Raw genomic sequence first — 23,322 nt, forward strand, 5'->3', positions numbered from 1 at the left:
GAGAGGCTCTCTTCACCTTGTTGCAAAATGCAGCATGCAGACTTGACAAGCACAGCACAAACAAGCCGGGGGAATGAAGAAATGCAGTTAAGAGGACAGAGAAAACACGAGGAAAACAGGAACCGAACGCCTGCAGAAGGGCAGTGTGGGGAAAGGGGCCTCGGGATGGCAGACAAGCCAGTACACAGAAATTTCTGGAAGCCTCTCCCCCATTCCCTACATCTCTTTACATTCTGCCAAAGATAATATGCACTTCGCTGTTAGGAAGCCTTGGTTTGTTTCCTGTTTCCTCTCGCCATAATTGAACGGTAGGCCATCCTTTTGTATTGCAAATTGGCCTGACAGAAAGCAACAGCATAACTCGTGAAAAGGCAAACAAATTCTCCCAGAGCTGAAATTCTCCTCCTGAAATGCCTCAAGAATGGGGCTGGGGGTGGAGACAACACATTGGAAGTTCCTTCTGCCCCCAAGAGGTTTAGGATACAGGGCCACTGCTCTCCAGGGACCCTGAGTCCCTTGATGGGCCCTTCCTTTCAGCCTGATTGACACTCAGCTGAAAGCTGACTGATCTTCCTGAAGGTCTGGAGACTGAGGAGGCTTGCATGTCCTGCTTCCAGGTGCCATGAATTTAGTGCAGCCTGAGCCTGGATCCTCCAGCTTCACCAAGTTTTGTGGGGTCTGAGGGCCAGTACGCTGTGTTAGTGCACATGCGCATCCCATGACTTCCACAGCCAGGACAGCAGCACCCTGGGAGAACCCATCTGGGTCCCTTTCCCATTCTTCTCCACCCCATCCATGGACCATCCTGGGCATGGACATCAAGGGACTGGGCCTGGTTAGAAGACCCCAAGTGGGTGGACTTCCTTCTCAAGTGCCTTCTTGTCTAGAAAGGGGAGGAAGCAACCAGGGTACACAGAGGGAGCATCGGAAGCCAGGCTGTGTCAAGAATCAAACCCTACGGAGAAGTCTCCAGTACTTCTCCTGACGAATGTGCATTCCCAGGCAAGGCCTTGCCCTCTTTCAGGCCAGTTGGGGGTGGGCGAGAGTGTGTGTGTGTGTGTGTGTGTGTGTGTGTGTGTGTGTGTGTGTGTGTGGCTTCCAGTGAGCTGCTTAGAAGAGGTCCTGTGAAGAAAGGAAATCAGCTGAGTGCAGGCTGCTGACCCTTCCCCTGCAAGACTGCCAAGTCATTCATTAACGTACCTCAGACTCCACAGGCCTTTGCCATGCTGCCTTGCTGGGGCTGGTGCCTCAGGCTGATGCCAGGCAGTGTCCTGCTCAACCCCGAGGGAAGTGAAATGGGACAGCTTTGGCTAGCGCAGTGAAGGAAGGGCTGCGACTTGCATTGAATCGGTTTTAGCCCTTGGGCAGAAAAGAACTTAGTCTGTGGAATCTGAGAAAACATAATCAACACATAATAAACACAGGCAGGCCTTGAGAATAATAGGAATTAGGACTCTGAGTGCCGGTCAGAACCGGCTCCCTCTCCGATTTCTACTTACAGGCTACTCTTTCCATAAAGACCAGCTCTGTCTGGTTTGGTGGTACACTCAGTCCTAGGAGCCCAGCCCCACCCTCACACTTGGGAGGCTGAGGCAGGATGATCATGATGAGTTCTAGGCTAGCCGGAGCTATGCTATAATAGCTTTTTAAAGAAAAAGAAAAAGAAAATTGAGAAAGACTAATTCTGCCCCCATGCAGGAAATCCAGGCAGCAGCTCCAAGGCCTAAGAGTACTCACTTCTTTTCCTGCTTGAAAAAGCCCCATGGAACTCCGTTGGTTGACGTACTTTGTGTGGACGCCTTTATTGGGCCAATCTTCTAGTAAATTACCTGCCTTCTAAAGAAACCATTTACTCAAGAGGAGGATAGAGGAGCAACAGAATAAAAACAGGCAGATGCCTGCAAGGTCAGACAAAGAGATGGGAGGAACATCATCTTCTCTCTTGGGGAGGGTTGCCAGATACCTGATACGCAGTCAATGCATGTGCTCAGCATTATGTAGTCACATTTATCTGATATTCACATGTGCCGGGGTGGCCTGCATTTTTATTTACTCAATTTGGCAGGCCTCTTCCTGGGACTCTAATAAGGGAGATAGGTCTGGCTTCTGGATTGCTTGATAGCAACATCGCTCAGCATTAGGAGAGTGGCTAGACTCTCTGGTTGGCTTTTTTGAACTGTAATCCCTAGGGTTAAATTAAGCAACAACAGGGACTTTGCTGGAAGGCCACCACTTCACACAGTTGCAGGGATGGCATGCAAATAGTGCTCGGTGATGCATGGGGAGGCTGCTCTGGTTCTCAGGAAATTCCTGAAATGGAGAGAAGTCTGGGTACCCATGCCTGGGAAGGATAGCATCCCAGTCCGCAACCTTCATGCAAGTAACATCAGGCTTCATGCCTGTTACCTCTTCAAGAGCGAGTGCCAATATATGAGAAATAACCTTCAACTTACTCTAACTTATTAATCATATAGCCCTGCTCAGAATTAGCCCTGCTCAGAATCATACAGAACAAGACAACTAAGTCCTAACTGCTGTTCATCTTCCTAGCTGGGTCACCATACTGGATTCCCAGGAGAGTCATTCTGGGTCACACACCTAACCGTTGGAGAGGATGGACATTAGTCCCATGGAAAAGGCAGCAGGCTTTTCCCTGAAAGTAAAGCAAGGTACTGCTAGCAGGAACAGGTAGAAGGGGGCATGGAGAGGCAAGCTCCCCAAAGGCCTGCTCTAATGAGCCTGTGTCCCTGCTGCCCCTGTCCATGAGGAGTGGCACTCACTTATCCTCACTCTATGCTGCTGCAGAGCACGGGGGAGGGGTGGGGGGGGTGGGGAGTGGAGATTTGGGAATGGGGGGTGTGGGAGCTGCCAGGCCAGAGGCTTGACAATCATGAAGCTGACCCTGAGCATGGTGACTGGTTACAAATAATGCTCCAAACCCTTTGGAAAAGCCCATGCATTAGAGAGTGTATCAGGACAAATCCTCACCAACATCACTCTGGCCAGGCATGGTGGTACACCTCTGTGATCCTAACACCCGAGAGGCAGAGGCAGGAGGATGGCGATTTCAAAATCAGTCAATGCTACTACATAGCAAGACTTTGTCACAAAAAAAAATACCCCCCCAACTGACTGAGAAAGGAGAGATACATAGGAAAGTGGGGGAGAACTTGGGAAGAAGGGGTTCAGAGGAGTCAGAGGGGAGAAGAGAGAAGAGTGGGCCATGTATTTTTAGAGTGTGTATGTATATATGGAATTGCCAAATAATCTTTAAAAATCTAAATAAATAAGTAAGCAGCATGTCATCTTGACTGTCTTGCTCCACAGTGGGCATTTCCGGTTGGGAAAGAAGGATGGAGAGTGATCGGTCACAAAAAGCCCACTGCCACAGCCACCAGGAAGTGACCACCAACCCCACTCACTGTGCACGAGTTACTGCCACAGCCACCAGGAAGTGACCACCAACCCCACTCATTGCGCACGAGTCACTGTACTGCTTGGCTCTTCTGCTAGGTCAAGGTGAACGGGGCTGTACGTCACCCTGGTAGGCTCATGAGTGTGAGTCCTGTATGTACTGGAAAGCAATGGGAGTCTTGAGGGAAGGGGTGGGGTCTTAGATCAGTGAGAGGAGGAGACAGGTCTGGATGTCTAGACTCAGGACCATCATCCTGCTCACCGAACCGAAGTTGCACATAAAACACTCAGAACACTGATCAGGTGGCAAGGTAAGAGCTCTGTCGCTACCAGATGTGTTATTTGCTCAGTTAGGTATGTATCCCGGGAACGGGGCACACCTCTTATCCTAGCACTCCAGAGGCTGAGGCAGGAGGATCTCAAACGGAAGGCCACTTTGGGCCACCGAACAAGATCCTGTCTCAAAAACAAACAAACAAAGTAAGATAGAGGCCTGGCTGCTGTACCAGAGATCACAGTAACAGTGGCCGAAATAAGACAGAGGCACACCCTCTCAGAGTGGTCTCAGCAGAAGCGGCTCAGGACTAAATGTGGCAGTTCCGCAGTCCCAGGGACCCAAGCTCATCCAGTCTTGTCCATCTGCCATCCTCATTGTGTGGATTCTGTCTTGAGGCCTCAGATGCCGCCTGCTCCAGCTCCATGCACAGGTCTAGTCAGGGAGAGCGTGAGTGTGCGCCTTTCTCTCAAGGATACTGCCCAGAAGTGGCACGCATCTTCTCCTTCCCCTCATTTCCATCAGCTAAAGCAGGCTGAAGCCTTACACAGTAAGCTGCAGAAGCAGTCTTGGGCTAAGGGGTCAATCTTGCCTCCTTAAGATGTCACGGCTAAAGAAAGAAGAAATGAGCTAGGGGCGCAGCTCAGTGGTAGAGTGCTAGCCTAGTATGTACAAGGGCCTGGGTTCGATTCCCAGCACCACCACAGAGAGGGGGCAGGGATTGCTAAGTGTCCTTCCTGTAGAGTGTTCTTGGCTCAGAGTTTTTGGGGTTTTTTCCCCCCTTGAGACAGGGTCTCACACCATAGCTTAGGCTGGCCTTGAACTCACGGCAATCCTCCTGCTTCAGCCCCCTGCATGCTGGGATCACAGGTGTAGACCACTATGCCTAGCTTTGGCTCAGCTTTTGATGCTGAACTTTGAGGTACCCTTCCTTCTTCCTGCCACCCTTCCGTCCCTAGTTCAGCTGACTTCTGTCCAGCCTCCTCCTTTCTATCCCCTCCATGTGCAACTTCTAGTCCAGACCCCTTTCCCTAGCACATCTCTGTAGAACCGAGGTCCTCAAAATGCTCACGTGGACATACCTTGGAAAGAAGCCATCTGCTGATCATTAGACTCTACCTAAACTAGCCCCAGCAGGTCCCTCAGAGATACGGGTCCACCCCTCAGCTGTACATGGTCCTGCCTCTTCTATCCCTCTCTCCAAAGAACCTCCAAGAGACAGTAAGGGGGACAGTGGGCTTGCTCCCAGCATCCACCAGGAGGCAGTTGGCCTGAGGGAACACTTCTCTTTGGCCTTCCTTTCCAGCTTGGCCCACCCGGGACAGTGGCCATGTCACCCCCACACATACCACTCTGAAACCACCCCTCCTCCCTTGCCCAGTCTCTCCCCCACCATTGGATGAAGTTCTCTGCCTCAGGCAGGCCTTACACCTGCTGAAGAACCCCCACCCCCACTTCTGGCTGGGACCAGACAGGGCTGGGTAACCCTGGGCCTTCCTGGTAACCCATAGATCAAGGACACTAAAGTAGCAGCCTTGTTCTGCTTTGATGAACTGACGCCGGTTTTTCCAGTCACAAGGGCAGGTAGAGGCCAAATTTCCATCAGGAAGAAAGGAGAAAGCAGAGAGAGGGAAGGGGATGGAGCATAAGTGGGGGAGGGGATGGTGGGTAATGGGTGGCCCCAGAGGCCGGGATGCCTTCTGCCTTGTTTGGTTTGACTTGGTGAACGGCTTAAAGGGAGAGCAGATACAGCCAGGGTCTTAAAGCCAGATCAGGGGTGCCTCTGAAATCTAGGCAGAAAGGAGAAATGTCTCTTTTTATAGGAACCCGGTTCAAGATGGGGGGAAACGGAGAATTATAGAGGAATGACGAAATTCCAGCCCTGCTTGCTGTGACCTCCCACAAAGGCCCCGAGGCCCCCGAGTCCCACACCACTGCAGTGCCTGGCCCCTCTGCTTTCAGCTGGGTCAGTACTAAGTCTGTGACTGGAGGTCCCAGCAGGCGAGAACTTCTGGCTGTGTGTCTCGGAAGATAGGGATCCCCGCCGCTCCCCCCACCCCACCCCAGTCCACGAGGGATTTGCATGCATTTGCCTAAGTTATGCATAGCACAGACTCACGTCTATATTTAGTTGTAAGGAAATAACTTCATCCTTTCTCCAACTGAAGTGGGGGCTGTTTTAAGGTAGTCAGAGTTCCCCTCTCAATTGTGTTGCACACAAAACTGTAAGGGGGGGGCATTCAGTAATTCGAACAGTTGAACAGCCCCAGGGCATCCCCTAAAGTTTCCTTTCCTTTTCTCCCACTGGTTGAAGTTTCCCAGCTTGTTAAGGGAGGAAATGAAACCCCTCCCAGCTTTACAAGGTGAGAAAGGGCCCCGGGAGTTCTCAGACATTAATCCCTAAACCGTAGGGGCAGGGGCCTCACAGGACAACACAACCACGGAAATTAGACTAAAATTAAGCCTCTTCCTTTTCCTTCCTGGCCCCTTCATTTACAGCTTGCAAGTTGTCTGCAGGTGGGAGGTTCTGAGTGCGGGGCACTGTGGGGGGGGGGGGATGGGGGGTGGCGGGGGGGGGGAGGTACTAATAGAGTCCTTCAGCACCACATGCCTTAAAGTGCTTATAACAACAGCCCTGTGATCAGGTCAAAACAATAAGAAGGCAGAACCAGACAGGGCGCTGTGGGAGCACAGAGAGGAAGCGCCCTCGGCCCAGAGAGTAGGTGTAGGAGCTGAGTGAGTATTTCCAGGAAGAAGAAGAAGAAGAAGAAGAAGAAGAAGAAGAAGAAGAAGAAGAAGAAGAAGAGCTATTGAAGAATGAGTAATACTAGAGGGTGGGGGAGTAGGTGCCCTGGGTGTTCAGGCTGAGGGAAAGGCATGAGCAAGCATGGAGGCTTGAAATAGCATGGCAGAACCAAGCCGGACACCCAGGCAGCACCGGCTACCGAGAAGGACCACCCCAGGCTTGACATCATCCTGGGGGCAGTTCTAAGCTAACAGAGGTTTGGTCCTTTTGAGCACGGTGTCTCTGGCTCCCCTGGGTAGGGCTGGCAGGCTGGAGGCCAGTGAGGAGACTGTTGCAGGCACCCAGAGAAGTGGAGCATGCGAGCAAAGGCATGGGCAGAAGCCAGAGGAAGGAAGAGAGAAAAACCTAGAAGATGCGTCAGAAGGACCAGCTGAGTGGGTGGAGACCAGGGAGATGGGAGGGTCCAGGCCACCTCTGGGGTTCCTGCTGCAAACACTGTTTTGTTTTGTTTTTTTTCTTCTGTCGGAGAGACTGAAAGCTTGGGAGGAGGAGGCTACCAGGGAAACAGAAGGGAAAGGCAGAAGTTTTTTGTTTTTTTTTAACAGCCAAATAGAGCTGTTAGGCGCCACTCAGGCTGAGAAGCCTCCTGATTGGCGATTCGGCAGCTCCTGCTGCTTTCAAACTCAGGCAGCGTCCAGCAGCCTCTAGAGGACTTAATTCAATTCAACAAATGCTATTGAGCACCTACTCCTAATGGGGAGAGGGAAGCGAGAGTTCCGACAATTATTGACTACTTAAATTGTATTAGCAGAGTGTTAAGTGCATTTATACATAATCTCATCTCCTGTCACAGCTGCCTCAAGAACCTGTCATTTACCTGCAGGGATCTGAGAGGTCAAGTGACCTGTCCAAGTGTGAAGGGCAGTGCCAGGATGCGACCCGGAGTTCGAAGGTCCCCCCTCTCTAAGACGACAACAAACACAGAAGGTCGCAAGTGACTGATGCACCAACTATTTTAAGCAAAACAGGGAATGCATTGGCTGACTTAACTAGAAAGCACACAAGTCAGCTGACTCCAGGCTCGGCTAGAGCCAGGCACTCCTACCACGCTCTCAGTTCTCACACTTGCTCATAAATGAGTAAATCCTTCAGTTCCCTTAACGTTCATCTTGGCTTAGACGGTGGCGTAGCTTGACAGCGTTGGAATCCCACAGCCTGAGTTCAAACCTTGGCTCCAGCAACCTACTTCAGTGGGTGGTGTTAAGCCCATTGCTTAACTCTTTACTCTCCTGCTTGACTTTCTTCATCCCTGGACTGGGGTCAGCACTTCTCTCAGACAAAGACAGCAGCCTTGGGGTTCATTCCCGGACACCCAGGGGCTGCTTCTCACCTTGTAAAGTGGGGGAGAAACCTCACATTCTCACCTTACAACTGTCTTTTGGGTTTTGTGCAATATTGGAAATGGAATGCAGGGCTTCATGCGTGCTAGGCAACCCCCCCCCCCCGCACCCCACCCCGGCTCCCCTTCTGTGAGATGGCTACAATAATCAGCTCACCTCAGAGGGCCCTTGTGGGAAGTAAAAGAAATTCTCCACACAAAGTACTTGGAACCGGGTCAGCACCCCAACACGTCAACTGTGATTCTTTCTATCTCTCCACTGTTCAGGGTGGGGTTTATTCTCTTCCATTACATAGCCCTTCCTCCATGGAGACAGAGATGGACAGAGGCACTCCCTGGTTGTAAGATCCTTATAGCTTCCGAACTCAGAAGAAGGCCTTCTCTATCCATGAATGTAGCAAATCTCCAAGTGGACTGGTCAGTACTGGATAGGTATATGCTTGTCCCAGCAACCCTCTCTGAAGTCAGAGGACAGAGAATTCCCACTAGCCAGCCTCATCTGTGGCGCCAGTCTGTGGGGGGTGGGGCAAGACACCACAATTCACAGCTCCACTTGGGCCGTAGAGAAGGAGGAGGATTCCTTAAAGATGAGATATGCTGGGTGTGATGGTTGGCACAGTCCTGTAATCCCAGCTACTTAGGAGGCTGAGGCAGGGGATCCAGAATTCCAGGACAGCCTGGGATATATAGCAAGGCTCTGTCTCAAAGTGGGATTGGGTTCAAGAGGCTATGAGTATAAAATAAGACATGCTCACCACTCTGTGTTGGGGACTGTTATAAAACATGGAACAGGAAGGAGGTGGAGCTTCTTCTCTGAAAATATACATCAAACAAGAGAAGATGAAGACAGGTCACATCTGGCTCATGGGACACATACCTAAGGCAAGGACCGCTTAGAGCCTGTGAGTCCGACAATGCTGAGGGCAGTGTGGATGAGGGAGGCCTGGCTTGTGAAGTTTCAAAAGAAAGACTCTCTAGGGGCTGATGGAGTGGTGTTTTGAATTATGGCTCAATGGTTCCGGTCAGCGGGGCTGAAAAATTAGCAAACCAAAAATTAATAATGTAAAAAGTTCACTTCTAGGTGTCTGGGACCCACTCACGATCCTCTGGGCTCCAAAGGGTCTTGGCAGCAATCACACATATCAGCACACACAGCTTGTCTTGTAGGCTCAAGCCCGCTCCAACCGTAGTTATGCCCAGATCTCCACCACAAATGGACTTCATCTCCACCAACAGCCTCTCCCGGGCTCTCTGCTGGGATTCCAGCCCTGCCACATAGTGCCCAGCCTCAGCTGCTCTCCATGACCCTTCCTGCCTGCAAACTGGTACCACCTGGGTGACTCGTAAACTTCACCAAGTTGAGCTGCCAGCATGAGACGAAGCCTTGGCCCCTTCTGGACCACAGCTCCTGTGTGCTGACCCTGGGGAAGTGTTCCCGGAAGATCTCAGCTCAGTGATGCTGCTCTCTTCTTAACCACCCCCAGCTGGCCTGCGTCAATTGCCATAGCAAAGCAAAGGTGTCGCTTTGATTCAGTTGTGACTATGTTGTGCATAGTTTAGAGAGGCTTTGGAACTTGCAAAGAGACTTTGGATGTTTTAAAGAGATAGAACGTTTGAAGCTTGAATGTGATAATTTTGAAGACTAAACTGAGACTTAGAAGTTGGTATGTGGGGCTGTAGAGATGGCTCAGCAGTTAAGCGCACTTGCTGCTCTCACAGATGACCCAGGTTCTGGTCTCAGCACCCACAACTGCTTGTAACTCCAGTTCCAGGGGCTCTGATGCCCTCTTCTGATTTCCAGGGACCTCTGAACACACACGGTGTACATACACACACTCAAGCACACACATACATATACAATAAAATAAATACATTTTAAAGTTGGAATGTTTTATATTGTGATGTTAATATGAGATCTTAAGAGTCAGCAAGAAAGGAAAGGTTATCGCTTAACAGTGATGTGTTTGTGTATCAAGTTGACAAGGGGGTCGACTGTACCGGCTAGTTTTAAAGTCAACTAAACACATGCTAGCATCATTTGGGAAGACAGACTTTCAGTTGAGAAAATGCTCCCACCATATTGGCCTATGGGCAAGCCTGTGGGGCATTTTCTTAATTAATGACTGACGTGGGTGGGCCCATACCACAGTGGGCAATGCCATTCCTGGGTGGGTGGTTCTGGTGGGTGAGACCTTGGAGAACAAGCCAGTAGTTCTCCTTGTGGCTTCTGCTTCTATTCCTGCCTCCAGATTCCTGCCACGAGTTCTTGGACTGACTTCTTAAACTACAAGTTATAAGAGGAAATAAACATTTTCCTCCCCAAGGAGCTATTGGCCACAGTGTTTTATCACAGCAATAGAAACCTTAGCTAAGTCATGGTAGAAAACATAATCTTCAGAATGAAGTTGGGGTAACAGCACATTCAGAAAGCAGGTTGAGGTGAAAGAGTGTCTGATTAGTGGCTCAGGAAATAAGCAGCTATACAGGATATTAAATTATCAAGACTGGGAGCAGGGTACTCACCGTGCAGAGGAGCACTGTGAGTCAGACACTGAGGACATTTAGAGTCCTGCAGTTAGATGAATTGTCATCCAGGAAGGGAGAAGCCAGGGTAAGCAGGCGGCCAGATGGAGGAAAAAAAGAAAGAAAAGAGAAAGAAAGAAAGAAAGAAAGAAAGAAAGAAAGAAAGAAAGAAAGAAAGAAAGAGAGAAAAATTAAAGAAAGCTCCTTAATTCTTAATTCCCAAAACCCTCCAGAAACTTCTATATGACTCATGTGAACTCCAGTTCATCTAAGTCAAGAGAAGCTGACTTTTTTAAAAGTAGTTTTAATTTGTGACAAATATGCAGCCCTCACAATGTACATTCACTCCTTCACTCCCATATTCAGCATTTGTTGGACCAGGTATGGAATCTTCAATTCCAGCACACTTAACATTTATTGAGTATCCTGCTGAGTCCTCAGGACTTGGTTTCTGACCTTGATGAGCTCAGTGTGTGGTGCAAACTAGTATTCTGTTTGTAACTGTTGATCTTTGTAAGTTTTCCATTATGGAGAAAAAATAATTGAGGGGTTTTTGTTGTTTTGTTTTTTGCTTTTTTCTAGTCCTGGGAATGAAATCTAGGGCCTCGTGCATGTTAGACATGCACTCAAACCATGGTTACTAAGCTATAGCCCAAGCCTGACTTAGGCCCATGGCCTGAGATACTTTTTTAAAAATCTTTTGGAGACAAGGTTTCATTTCCTAGACTGGCCTAGAACTTGCTACATAGTAGAGAAGGACCTTGAACTCCTGATTCTCCTGCCTCCACTTTCCAGTGGTAGGATCTCAAGGGTGAGCCGCTATGCCTGGTTTTGGGGGGTGGGGGGGGGAGTAGGGTGAGTTCAGAACTTAGCAAAGCACCGAGCCGACTGAACTAGAAGTTTTTAAGTTGGTTGGTTGGAGAGTTGGACAGTTTTCTTGCAACAGTCTTATAATGTGGCCCAGGCCTTGAACTGGAGATTTCACTTCCTCTTGTGCCTAGATTCAAACCCCCCACCACCACCACCACACCCAGCTCATCAGTCAGCATTTAAGGAGGAAAGGGCTTATTTCCACAGTTTGGGGGGGTTCTGTTGGGTCTGTGGCAGTGTAGCAGTACATGATGGTAGGAACACATGGTAGAGAAAGTTGCTCACTTCATGAAGCCAGAAACTTAAAAAAGGAGGAGGGGAGGCCGGGATCCCATTTCCCCTTTGCAGGGACAGTCCCAGTGACTAATGTCCTTCCATTAGGCACCAGCTCTTAAAGATTCCACCCCCGCCCAACAGTGCCACTCCAAGGAACCAAGTCCTAAACACATGCCTTTAAGACCCAAGCTATAGCTGAATGTGGCGCACACACCTCTAATTCTAGTTACTCAGGAGGCTGAAGCAGAAGGATTAAAGAGTTTGAGGTCATTCTGGACAACTTGGTAAAATTTCCACTCAAAATAAAATTAACAGGGGCTAGAGAGAGGGCTGGGCACCCAGAAGCATCGGCTGTTCTTCCAGAGGACCCAAGTTCAGTTCCTAACACCCACATAGTGGCTTATAAACAACTGTAACTTCAGTTCTGGGGGCTCCAACATCTTCTTCTGGCCTCCTTGGATACCAGACATGCACATGATACCCAGACATACTTGTACGCAAAACACCAATACACATATAATAAAAAATAATAATAATAATTAAGAGATTTTTTAAAAAACAAACTGGGCATGGTGGTACACGACTTTAATCCCAGCACTCAGGAGGTAGAGGCAGGTGAAACTCTGTGAATTTGAGGCCAGCCTGGTCTACAAAGTGAGTTCTAGGACAGCCAGGGGTACACAGAGAAACCCTGTCTCAAAAAAAATAAAAATAAAAATAAAAAAGGGAGTTTTGGAAGGCTGGAGAGATGGCTCCACGGGTAAAGGGCTTGATTTGTATCAGGTTTGGATATCCAACATCATCATAAAAGCTGGGCACTGCAGTATGCATCTGTAATTGCAGTGAGTGAGAGAATTGAGTTCAGTGAGAGACCCTGCCTCAAAGGAGTAAGGTAGGTAAGTGTTGAGCATGGAGGTCCTTGTGCCCACAGATCTCTAGGGAAACCGGGAATGTTAAGCTCACAGGACTGTCCTCTCAAAAGAATGGATGTATAACCTCCTCTTCCATCCAGAAGACTGGGAACTGGAGGTGACTAACAATATGATGATGGCCCTCCTTTATTTTGGTTCTGCAATCTCCACTCATGCTTCCCCAGGCGCTGGTTCTTTTTGAGGTAAGGTCTTCCTAGGCAACCCTGGAACTCACTGCCAGGCCATACCAAGCTCTCACAATCAGGACCAGAGGTGGCTAGTAATCTAAATGACCCTTACACTGCCTATAGCTAGGGGCTCCCTCAAGCTCCCACAACCAGAACCAGAGATATCTAATGGTCTAAATGACCTATACATCATCTGTATAGCCAGGGCCTTTCCTAAGCTCCCATACCCAGGACTTGAGGTGGCTAACAGCCCAATGACCTCTACACTATCTGTATGACTGAGACCAGGCTGGACTCTTTCTTAGGTCCTTAAGCTTGTACAGGTATCTCTAGAACCCTTCTTAATGCAAGAAATGACATGTACCCTGAGTTGAATTTCGATGTAATTATGTGTTCTTCTGCACTGGAATTGTATTACACCAGGAATTTTTTTTTCCAAATTCTACTAAGTTTAAATATGCCAGCAATAAACTGCCTAGCATCAGTCTCCCTGAAGTTAGATTGTCAATTCAAACTGAGTTTCTTTCTCACCTCTTCTTAATTTGTTTTTCTGCTTGCCTTGACACCTGCAGAGACCCTCTCAGATAAGTGACTGAGGAAGATATTCTGATATCAACCTCTGTCTTCCACACGTGTCTGTATGGGCAAGCACACACACACACACACACACACACACACACACACACACACACACACATTCAGTCACATGTTCAAGTCTGGTAAAGTCACTCATTAAGATGTGAATGGATCATTAGGTCTGTGATTAAATCAATGGATTAATTCACTTATAGATTGATAATTTGATAATATTATTAGGATGTGGTGGGAACATTCAGAGATGGAGCCTGGTTGGAGGAAGTAGGTCACTGGTGGCATGCTTTAGGGACTATATATTGTCCTGGGTCCTTTCCCTCCCCATCCCCACATCACCCTTTCTTTCTATGATCTTTGGTCACCATGAACTGAGAAACTTTGCTCTGCCAACCCATCTCCCATGTCTACCAGTTACATATGCCTGGCCCAACCACAACCCAGAAATAATACAACCAGCAGCCAAAGGGCTGAGACCTCTGAATCCATAAGCCAAAATAAGTCTTTCCTCCTTTTAAGTGATTCATCTTAGATGTTCACAACAGCAAGAAAAAGCTGACTAATGCATGAGAGTGGAATCTTAGTTAGTGTTCTACCACTGTGAAGAGACACCATGACCATGGCAACTCTTTTAAAGGAAAACATTTAATTGGGGATGGCTTACAGTTTCAGAGGTTTAGTCCATTGTCATCATGGTGGGGAGCATGGTGGCACACAGATAGACATGGTGCAGGAGAGATAGCTAAGAGTTCTATATCTGGATCCACAGGCTGTGGGAAGAGAAAGATTTGGGTCTGGTGTGGGCTTTTGAAACCTCAGAGCCCACCCCCAGTGACACACTGTCTCCCATATGGCCACACCTCCTAATCCCTTTCAAATAGTGCCACACCCTCATTGAAATGTACAAGCCTATGGGGGCCATTCTTATTCAGACCACCACAATTGGTATGGGAGAAGTGAGTGGGGCCATTAATGTTAACTTTAACTGATGACGTAGTTCTGGAGCCTTTGGAGCTGGTCTGCAGAAGTGGAACAATTGAAAGAACCAGACTAGAAAAACCTTGAATGCTGCACGCAGAGCTCAGTGGATGATGCTAAGTGTGAACTGAGAAGACCAGAATGCCATCAAGACTGAGCTCATGTGATTTCAGATGCTAATGAGCACTCTGTTGGTTTGCGTCTAGAGACCATTTGTGTAGACCTATAGCAAAGAGCTTGTCTCCATTTAGTCTACTGAGACTTCGAGGGAGGCTGAGTTAAACGGTGACAGATTAACCTGACAAAGTAGATTTCAAGACTATAGCATAATTATTTGTGGTGGTTTGAATGAAAATGGCCCCCATAGGCCCATAGGGAGTGGCACCATTAGGAGGTGTGGCCTTGCTGGAGGAAGTGTGTCACTAGGAGATGGGCTTTAAGGTCTCTTCCTGCTGCCTGTGGATCCGGATGTAGAACTCTCAGCCAACTCTCCAGCACCATGTCTGCCTGCATGCTACCATGCTCCCTGCCATGATGACAATGGACTAAACTGTGGAGGCCCAATTACTCAGGGTCGGAGAATCTGAGCTTACTTTACCCAGCAGGGCTGCATAAGGGGATGATTACCACAGGCATGGTTACCGCGTGTTTGGAAGGGTCTACACTAGGCTGTGCAATGTGCTTTGATCTAGCAAGGAGGAGGTCTTTTGCCCAGCCCCTTGGCATTGTTATAAAAAGCCCTTTTGAATAAACAGAAAAGGCCATTAGGTGTTGACCCAGGCCCTCCCGAAGCTATCCTGTGTTTCTGTCTTTCTTCTCATCAACTAGGTCTCTCTTTCTACCTAATATTTTCTTATCCCTCTCTCCTCCTCATAGGAACTCTTGAAAAGATGGGAGCTGACCTCCCACAGTAAACGTCTGAACTGTAAGCCAGCCTCGATTAAATGTTTTCCTTTATGAGAGTTGCTGTCTCTTCATAGCAACAGAAACTCTAACTAAGATAGTATTGCTGGCTGTTTTTAGCCAGGCTTATTATAAGAATTGGGAGCAAAAGAACAGAATGAAAGAACATGAAGAAACTTGCAGTTTGACCAGAAAGGGGGCATGTTAAATACTTTGGAAGAAAAAGGTACAGTTGTTAAGGAGATTAGTGCCATTATGAAGAACTACTTTGTACTGGGGCAACAGCAATAATGCCAGACCCCATCTGTATTAGTTACTTTACTGTTGCTGTGATAAAATACCATGACCAAAGGCAACCAGGGAAGAAAGAGTTTATTTAGCCTTACAGTTCCAGAGTGCTAGAGTCCATAAGAGCCGTGGAGATGGCCTGGCAGCTGGAGCGTGAAGCTGGCTGACTATGGTTTTCATTCACACACAGGAGGCAGAGAGAGCAAGCAGGAAGTGGGGCCAGGCTAGAAGCCCTCAGAGGCCACGCCTAAAGACGTACTTCTTCAGGCAAGGCTGTCCCTCCCAAAGATTCCATAATCCCCCCAACCAGTGCCAACTGGAGACCGAGTGTTCAAATACATGACCCTATGAGAGATATTTCTCATTCAAAACACAACACGACTACCCTTCTCAAGCTCCAGGGTGTAAAATTATACATGTGAAAGGCTTTTTCTCAAGAAGAGGGTACCTCAGGGGCACCCTGCTTGCACAAAGCAACCTAGAAACTTGTTTCCCCGATGCATTTCTTCATCGTGACCAGCCCTCCAGGCACTCAGGGATACATGGGGGGAGGGAAGCATTACTGTTGCCCCAGCATCCGATCTTGGCATCATTCAGGCAGTGTTGGCTTTGCAGGCACGCAGAACGTAAGAGCTGTGGGGTCCCAGAAGCTTCCACTCAGATTCAAAGGAAAGCCTGGGGAAGGAGGCAATGGATAACTGCCGGGGCTTGGCTGGACCTGGAGAGAAAAAACTCTAGCTACAAATGGCGCCCAACGGGTTGACAAGAGCTTCCACTTAAAACCTAAAAAAAAAAAAAAAAAAAAAAAAAAAAAAAAAAATTCTAAAACGGAGCTAAAAACAGCTTCCTAGTTGTCTCTCTCAAGTTGGCGGGTTCCTGGCATGCGCATTTGACCAACAGTATGACGGGAATGAGCCGTCTACAAGTGACACATTACGCTGCTGTGTGGTAGATTTAGTCTTTGCTAGTACAAAAAAAAAAAAAAAAAAAAAAAAAAAAAAAAGAGGTTTCTGGGCTACATGCTGCTTTGATAGAAGCATAGAACCACTGTTTCTAAGAGTTGATGGCTCCCAGAGCTAGCAGTGGCCCAGAGCTGGTGGTAAACGTACCACCGCCACATTGGGAAGCTGAGATGGGCGGAACCACCAGCCAAAGCTGCTATTTTAGCCCTAGCAATACTACAGATAACAGTATCAGATTCCCAGGTTGGCGGCCCCTGAGAAAGTGATGTGGAAAGTTATGAGAGTGAAGCTGAAGACAGGATGGAGACTCCAGGGTACCCGATATATCAGCAGTGAGGAACATGTTCCAAGGAAAGCCACAGGCGGCAATCAGAGTCAGCTAACCGAGAACGAGGGAGGCTGCAACTGGGAGGCCATAGGAGCGGAGACGCCCCAGTCCTTTGGGGTTCACACTGTCCCCATTGCTCTGGTTGCTATGGGATTTAACACCTGTCCTAGTGGGCTGTGGTCTCATTTTGGTCCCATCTCCTCCTTTCTATATTCTCATTTCTCCCCTTTAGAAGGGGAGTGTGGCCTAGTAGGTGGCTCGGTGGATAAGGTGCTTGCCATGCAAGTGTGAGGACTGGAGGTCAGATCCCCGGAACCCACGTGACAGCTAGGCAGGCACAGCAGCTGTCTGTAATGCAGGAGGCAGAGACACAGCATCCCTGGGGTAGATTGGCTACCTGGACTAGCTAGAACTAATGACCTTGCCTCGACAAATAGAATGGGAAGTACAAATAGTGTGGAGAAAGACACTTGACATCAAGTTTGGGCTTCCACAAGCACATGTGTACATGCATCTACACATGTGTATGAATTTATATACACATACATGCACACCACACAATATATATCTAAAAACAAAGCAAAAGATGGGGCTGTTTAACACTCTGCCATTGTATGTTGGCAGTGTGGGACCTGAGTTTTTAATTTTTCAGGATCTTAAGGCTAAGAGTTTGCCTTGACTTTCAGAGACTTTAAAATTCAAGTTTTATTATTACTATTGCTATTATTATTATTACGGTTCTTTGTTTAGTTTCGTTTTTGTTTTTGTTGTTGTTGTTGTTTTTGAGACAGGGTTTCTCTGTGTAGCCCCTGCTGTCCAGGACCTCCCTCTGTAGACCAGGCTGGCCTCGAACTCAGATCCATCTGCCTCTGCCTCCCAAGTGCTGGGGTTAAAGGTGTGCACCACAACTGCCTGGCATGAAATTAAACTTTTGAGCAATATTGGAACCATTGAGACTTTAGAGAGGGAATGAGTGTATTTTGCGTTATTAGATGAGCATCAGCCTTTGGAGGCCAAGAGTGGAATGTTACGGGATGGGTATGACCCTCAAGAGGGGTCTGAAATGAGTTAAGTCTTCCCTGTCTTTACATTTTTGTCTCGGATACTGGTCAGTGATGAGAATCTAACATAGTAGCATACAAAATTCATATCACAGAGCCTGACAAAAATAACTACTGCTTGCGTGTTTATTGTAGGTGAAATCCATGTATGTTTTTTTTGTTTGTTTGTTTTATTTTTCTTTCTTCTTTTTATAGAGCTGGGGATCTAACTCATTTGAGTGTACTAGAGAAGTACCCCACCACTGAGCTACATTCTAGACTCCAGGTGAAATCCATGTTTGGAAAGGACACACAACATCAGAGTCTGGACCGTCATTGGTCATTTGAGGGCAGCTACTGGTCTGTGGAATGCCATTCACCACTTACTCTCACTTCCCACTCCTCAGGCCCTGTTCCTGGCTCCTCAGTCTTCATCTGCCCTTGAGTAGTGCCTAGGCAGAACAGGTTTTTATCACCAGAGCCCTCAGCTCTACAACGGTAGTGACCTGACAGATTGAGACAGGATGAGAGCTTTTCAGACCTTCCATTACAGTGTCTCCCTCCCCTTCAACTACTTGTCACCCTTATTTCTAAAAGAAAAATGAAATCATGCCATGTTGGGGTCCTTTTTGCTTTGAAATGCCAACAGGAGGTGAACCCAGTAGGGACTCCTGGCTAACTCCATCTCCTTCCTCCTGTCCTGCTGTTGAGGATGGGAGCTTGGAAGCAATTTATCACAGTAATGATTGCTGATGCCAACACTCCGGTGACTGATGGCCACGTTACCTGGAGTATGTCTTCCGGGCTCTCTCTTTGCTAAAGAGTAATTGTGGAGGGTTGGTGGAGATGGGGGTGGCTAAAGGCTGAGGCAGGGAGAGTCACAGCTCAGCTTCTCACCAGCCCTGAGGCAGGAGAGGCGGAAGGGATAGAAACTAATGGTTGAAGATGGCTCATAGAGAAAATGGCAAATCCATCCATTTAGAAGGGTCTTTCATCTCTGCCTTTCTAACGGCCTCTGACATGCTCTCTCTAGAAAAATTCATCTCTGTAGAACCTGGAAAGGCGGATCAATGCCAAGTGAGTACCGTGAAAGTAGCCGACCAGGAAGAGGCTCATGTCCACTTCAAGGGCAGCCGAAAAGAAGCGATACAGAGCTGCAGCAAGATGGATTGAGGTAGGCGGAGGAGACATCACTCCACCTAAGAAAAGTAGTTCAGGGGACAATATATTTCCCAATGGAACACTACTCCAGAAAGCTGCCTCGTGTGTGTGTGTGTGTGTGTGTGTGTGTGTGTGTGTGTGTGTGTGTGTGTGTGTGGTGTCCATTTATGCCTATGCCTGGAGAATGGGGCTCGATCATTTTAGCTGTACAATTTTTTAGAAAGCTCAGGATGGCTAGGAGTGGACATGATGGGTTAGGCTGTCCAGTGCTGGTGTATTCTCAGAACATCCTGACCAGTCTTGACTGGTGGCCAAAATTGTAGAAGTCTTCTCACGATACCCCACCACCAAAGCAGGGTGTATGTAAATTAAGGGATGCCATGGGTTAAAAGTGTCTCTTCAAAATCCATGTCCAGTGAGGAGTGGTGGCGAACTGAACTCTCCTCTCCTGGCTGCAGTGGGGGAGTTTGAGGATGGAGGAAACCTGCCCTAGTTAACTTTCTACTGTTGTGAGAAATACCATGACCAAAAAGCAACTTTGGGAGGAAAGGGTTTGTTTCAGCTTATAGGTCATAGTCCTTCACGGAGGGAAGTCAGGGCAGGAACTCCAGGCAGGAGCCTGGAAGCAGAAACCGAAGCAGAGGCCATGGAGAAACACTACTTACTGGCTTGCTCAACCTGCTTTCTTATCCATCCAGGACCACCCACTATGGGATAGGTCCGCCCATGGTAATCAGTTACCAAGAAAATGCCACACAGCCTTGCCTATAGGCAATACGCTGGAGACATTTTCTCAATTAAGTTTCCTCCTCCCAGATAACTCTGGCTTGTGTCAAGTTCTGTCTCTCTCTCTCTCTGTCTCTCTCTCTGTCTCTCTCTCTGTCTCTCTCTGTCTCTCTCTGTCTCTCTCTGTCTCTCTCTCTCTCTGTCTCTCTCTCTCTCTCTGACACACACACACACATACACACACACACACACACACACACACACACACACACACACACACACACACCAATGTAACCAGGACAGAATCCCTTGGATGGGAGAGAGCGGATGCCATGTTAAAAAAGAGATGTCACATAGATGAAGCAGAAACAGCTGGACTCTGTGTCCCTTTGCTCCATCATGATGTATGGGGCAGCTAATAGGGGAGGTGGAAAGAGTAACACTGCCCTGAGATCGTTGGTTTCCTGGAAGAAAAAAACCAAGTAGGTCTTAACCATCACATCTTGGGAGGAATGGCTGCGGAGATATGGAGGGAAAAGGGGAGGGCCAAACACAGGACACAGACAGAAGCATCATGGTCACAGCCATGTGTCTCTTGCCAAGTCCTCTGCCCCATCTCCTGCTCCACACCCCAAAGCTTGTCAGACTGCCTGTCCCAAATGCTTGGCTTAGGAATGTGGGGAACAACTACTTGCTGTCCTCCCTCCGCCCAGAGCTGCTCAGAGTTGGTGTGAGACTTGGACTCTGACCCCTTGGTCTGGCCCAGCCCTTTCTTCTCGGCAACCTTCTGCCGGGTCCTCAGCGGAGGCTGGGAAAGCACTAGGTCCAGGGACTACAAGCCCTTGGCTCCCTTCGCTTGCTCCTTGAATACGGAAACCCCAGTAGGGGTCCCTTTCCTTGTCTGCACTACGCCATGGTCACAATCTCTGTGGGAGTAATTTCAGGACTAGTGTAGTGACGGATTATTTGATTTATATATATAGTACCACATCTTCAGAAACTCCCAGATGTTCTGGCAAAGGAATTCTGTCGACAAGGTAAAAGGGGCCAGGGACCAGGTCTAGTCAGGTCCAGTGGTCCATTCTCTAAGAAGAGGACATGAGTTGTTCAGAATTGCTAGGCCTGGGTATTGCCTGGATCCGCTCTGAGGGCTGGTGCCTTGTCCCATTTTCCAGGGAGGGGACCTGCTGGAGGGGAGGCAGCCCCACTAATTGCTAATAAAATGTCTTTTGTTCTTAATGAACAGCCTGTCTTCTGCCCCCATCTTGGTGCATTCTCTTGCTTTCTAGGAATGGAAGGGCCCGAGGTTCAGTGGGGGTGGGAACACCCACTCCTTGCTCCCCTGCCAATCACGTCCTTTCAAAGAACCTGGAAGCCTGGGCTCTGGTTTTCCCTGGGGGAGTGGATGGGGATAGAGGTCCTGGGAACTTCAGGGATAAGAAAAGGAGGTAGATGGAGGGGGGAGATATGTCATCTTGATAAGAATGATGAGCAAGCTTGCCAGATTCCTGCAGGAATCGTGTTCTTAAGCTCGCCTCTTGCTTTTTTTCATCTGAAGGCACCCTTGTCCTCCATCGCTCTTCATCTCCCTCCTTCCCGACGGTTCAGGAAGGAGAATTCTGGAACTGGCTCACATTTGATTCTGGGCTAATTTGAGGGGCGGAAGGTGGCAGAGAGAGGCAGTGATGAATGGTTAGAGCTCAGTCACTCCCTCTCTCTGGTTCCCACTCTGCCCTCCCCCACTGTGTTTTGAGGTTGCCAAGGAAACCACACAACCGATCTGTGGTCTGCATCTTCTATTTTGTCCCCACCCCCCCCCCGTCCCCCCACAAGAAAACTTTGTGAGGCCAAATCAGTGGGAGTGTTGTCAGAGCCCAAGATGGTGGGCAAAGAGGGGCTGCTGGTGTCCTCCCACACAGCTGTACGTGCGTGTGTGCACACCACACACACACACACACACACACACACACACAGGCCTGCATAGGCAGAGCTCACGCCATCCCCTAAATCCTCTCCCTCCAACACACAGGTGGCTCCAATCACCCAGCCCTACCTACTGAGAGTAGAAAAAAAAAAAAGAAACTGGGAAAAACCCCACCCTGCCCACCCCAAGCAGAGGCATGCTCCACATGCTCCCTCCTCCTCTCCTCTGAACCCTGCTGGGCTGATGGGGAACAGGTGCTGCCCAGCAGACCACCCTAGGGATGAATCCTGGGGAGCCAGAAGAAGCAAAAGGGTGATCCAGAAGGTTCCTGTGGGAGTCACATGTGTGACCCTGAGACGGGCACCGAGATTCTCTAGTGTCACAGCAGCTCCGTGGCAGGGTAAGCTCAAGCATTTTCTGGGTACCATCGGACAAGGTCAAAGGATCTGAGGTTCTGCTGGCCAGTTCAGCTTTGCCCTCTCTTGGCTGAGGTGCTGAGGACAAAGGGCCACTTTCCATACATCAGCCACAAAGCCTGTGACTGTTGTGGGGTGTGTGTGTGTGTGTGTGTGTGTGTGTGTGTGTGTGTGTGTGTGCATGTGTTTACGTATGAAGATTCCATCTTCCATTTGAGGAATCCATCTTCCATTGCTCTTCCACCTTATCCATTGAGACAAGGTCTCTCAGTCATACCCAGAGTTCAAGGAAGCACTGGTCTTCCTAGACAGCTTGCTCTGGACATCCTCTGCTCTCCAAAGCTAGACTTACAGGTGGGCCACCATGCCAGCATTTACATGGGTTCTAGGAATCCAAACTTTATAACCACTGAGCCATCTTCCCAGCCCCTGGTGGTTGTGTTTCTTGGGAGGCCTGAGGGTTTAATACGTAGACAACTGGGGAACGGTGAGAGGCATCTGATGTGATGTAAGAGGTTTGCACAGCCAGCTTGGAGTGAATCCTGTCTAGAAGGCCAAGGCCCATTTAAAATTAAGTGTTAGGACAGCCATGGTGACATACACCTTCAATCTCAACACTCATAAGGTAGAAGCAAGAGGATCTCTGTGAGTTCCAGGCTAACCTGGTGTACATAATGAACTCCAGGACAGCTGGGGCTACACAGTGAGATCCTGTCTCAAAGAAACAAAATAAAACAAATAAAAAAGTCTTAGGCATGAACTTCAAAAGTCAGGAAAAGGGATGTTGGTGAAGGGAAGGAATTCTTCTGTTATGTGACAGGGCTTCATGTTAGGGTGCCCAGGCTAGACCCATTCCTCACTGCCCACACCCCACCTACAACAGGTAATTGTTGCTCAGGCTTGCTCCACTCCCCATAGGCCTGGCTGTTTATCTCTCCCAAGGCATTTGTTATAGATTTTCTTTTTTATATTATTATTATTAAGAGATTTTTCTATTCATTTTACATACTAACAGATTCCCCTGTCCTCCCTCCTCCTGCCTCCCAGTCTTTCCCCCCAACCCACCCCCTATACCACTCTTGGGCATATACCCAAGGAATGCTCAATCATACCACAAGGACACATGCTCAACTATGCTCACAGCAGCATTATTCATAATAGCCAGAACCTGGAAACAACCTAGATGCCCCTCAACTGAAGAATGGATTAAGGAAATGTGGTACATATACACAATGGAGTACTACTTAATAGAGAAAAACAATGACATCATGAGGTTTGCAGGCAAATGGATGGAACTAGAAAATATCATCCTGAGTGAGGTAACCCAGATTCAGAAGGACAAACATGGTATGTACTCACTCATAAGTGGATACTAGATGTAAAGCAAAGGATAACCAGACTGCA

This window comes from Peromyscus eremicus, chromosome 15 (genome assembly GCF_949786415.1).
Source record: "Peromyscus eremicus chromosome 15, PerEre_H2_v1, whole genome shotgun sequence".
NCBI lineage: Eukaryota > Metazoa > Chordata > Mammalia > Rodentia > Cricetidae > Peromyscus > Peromyscus eremicus.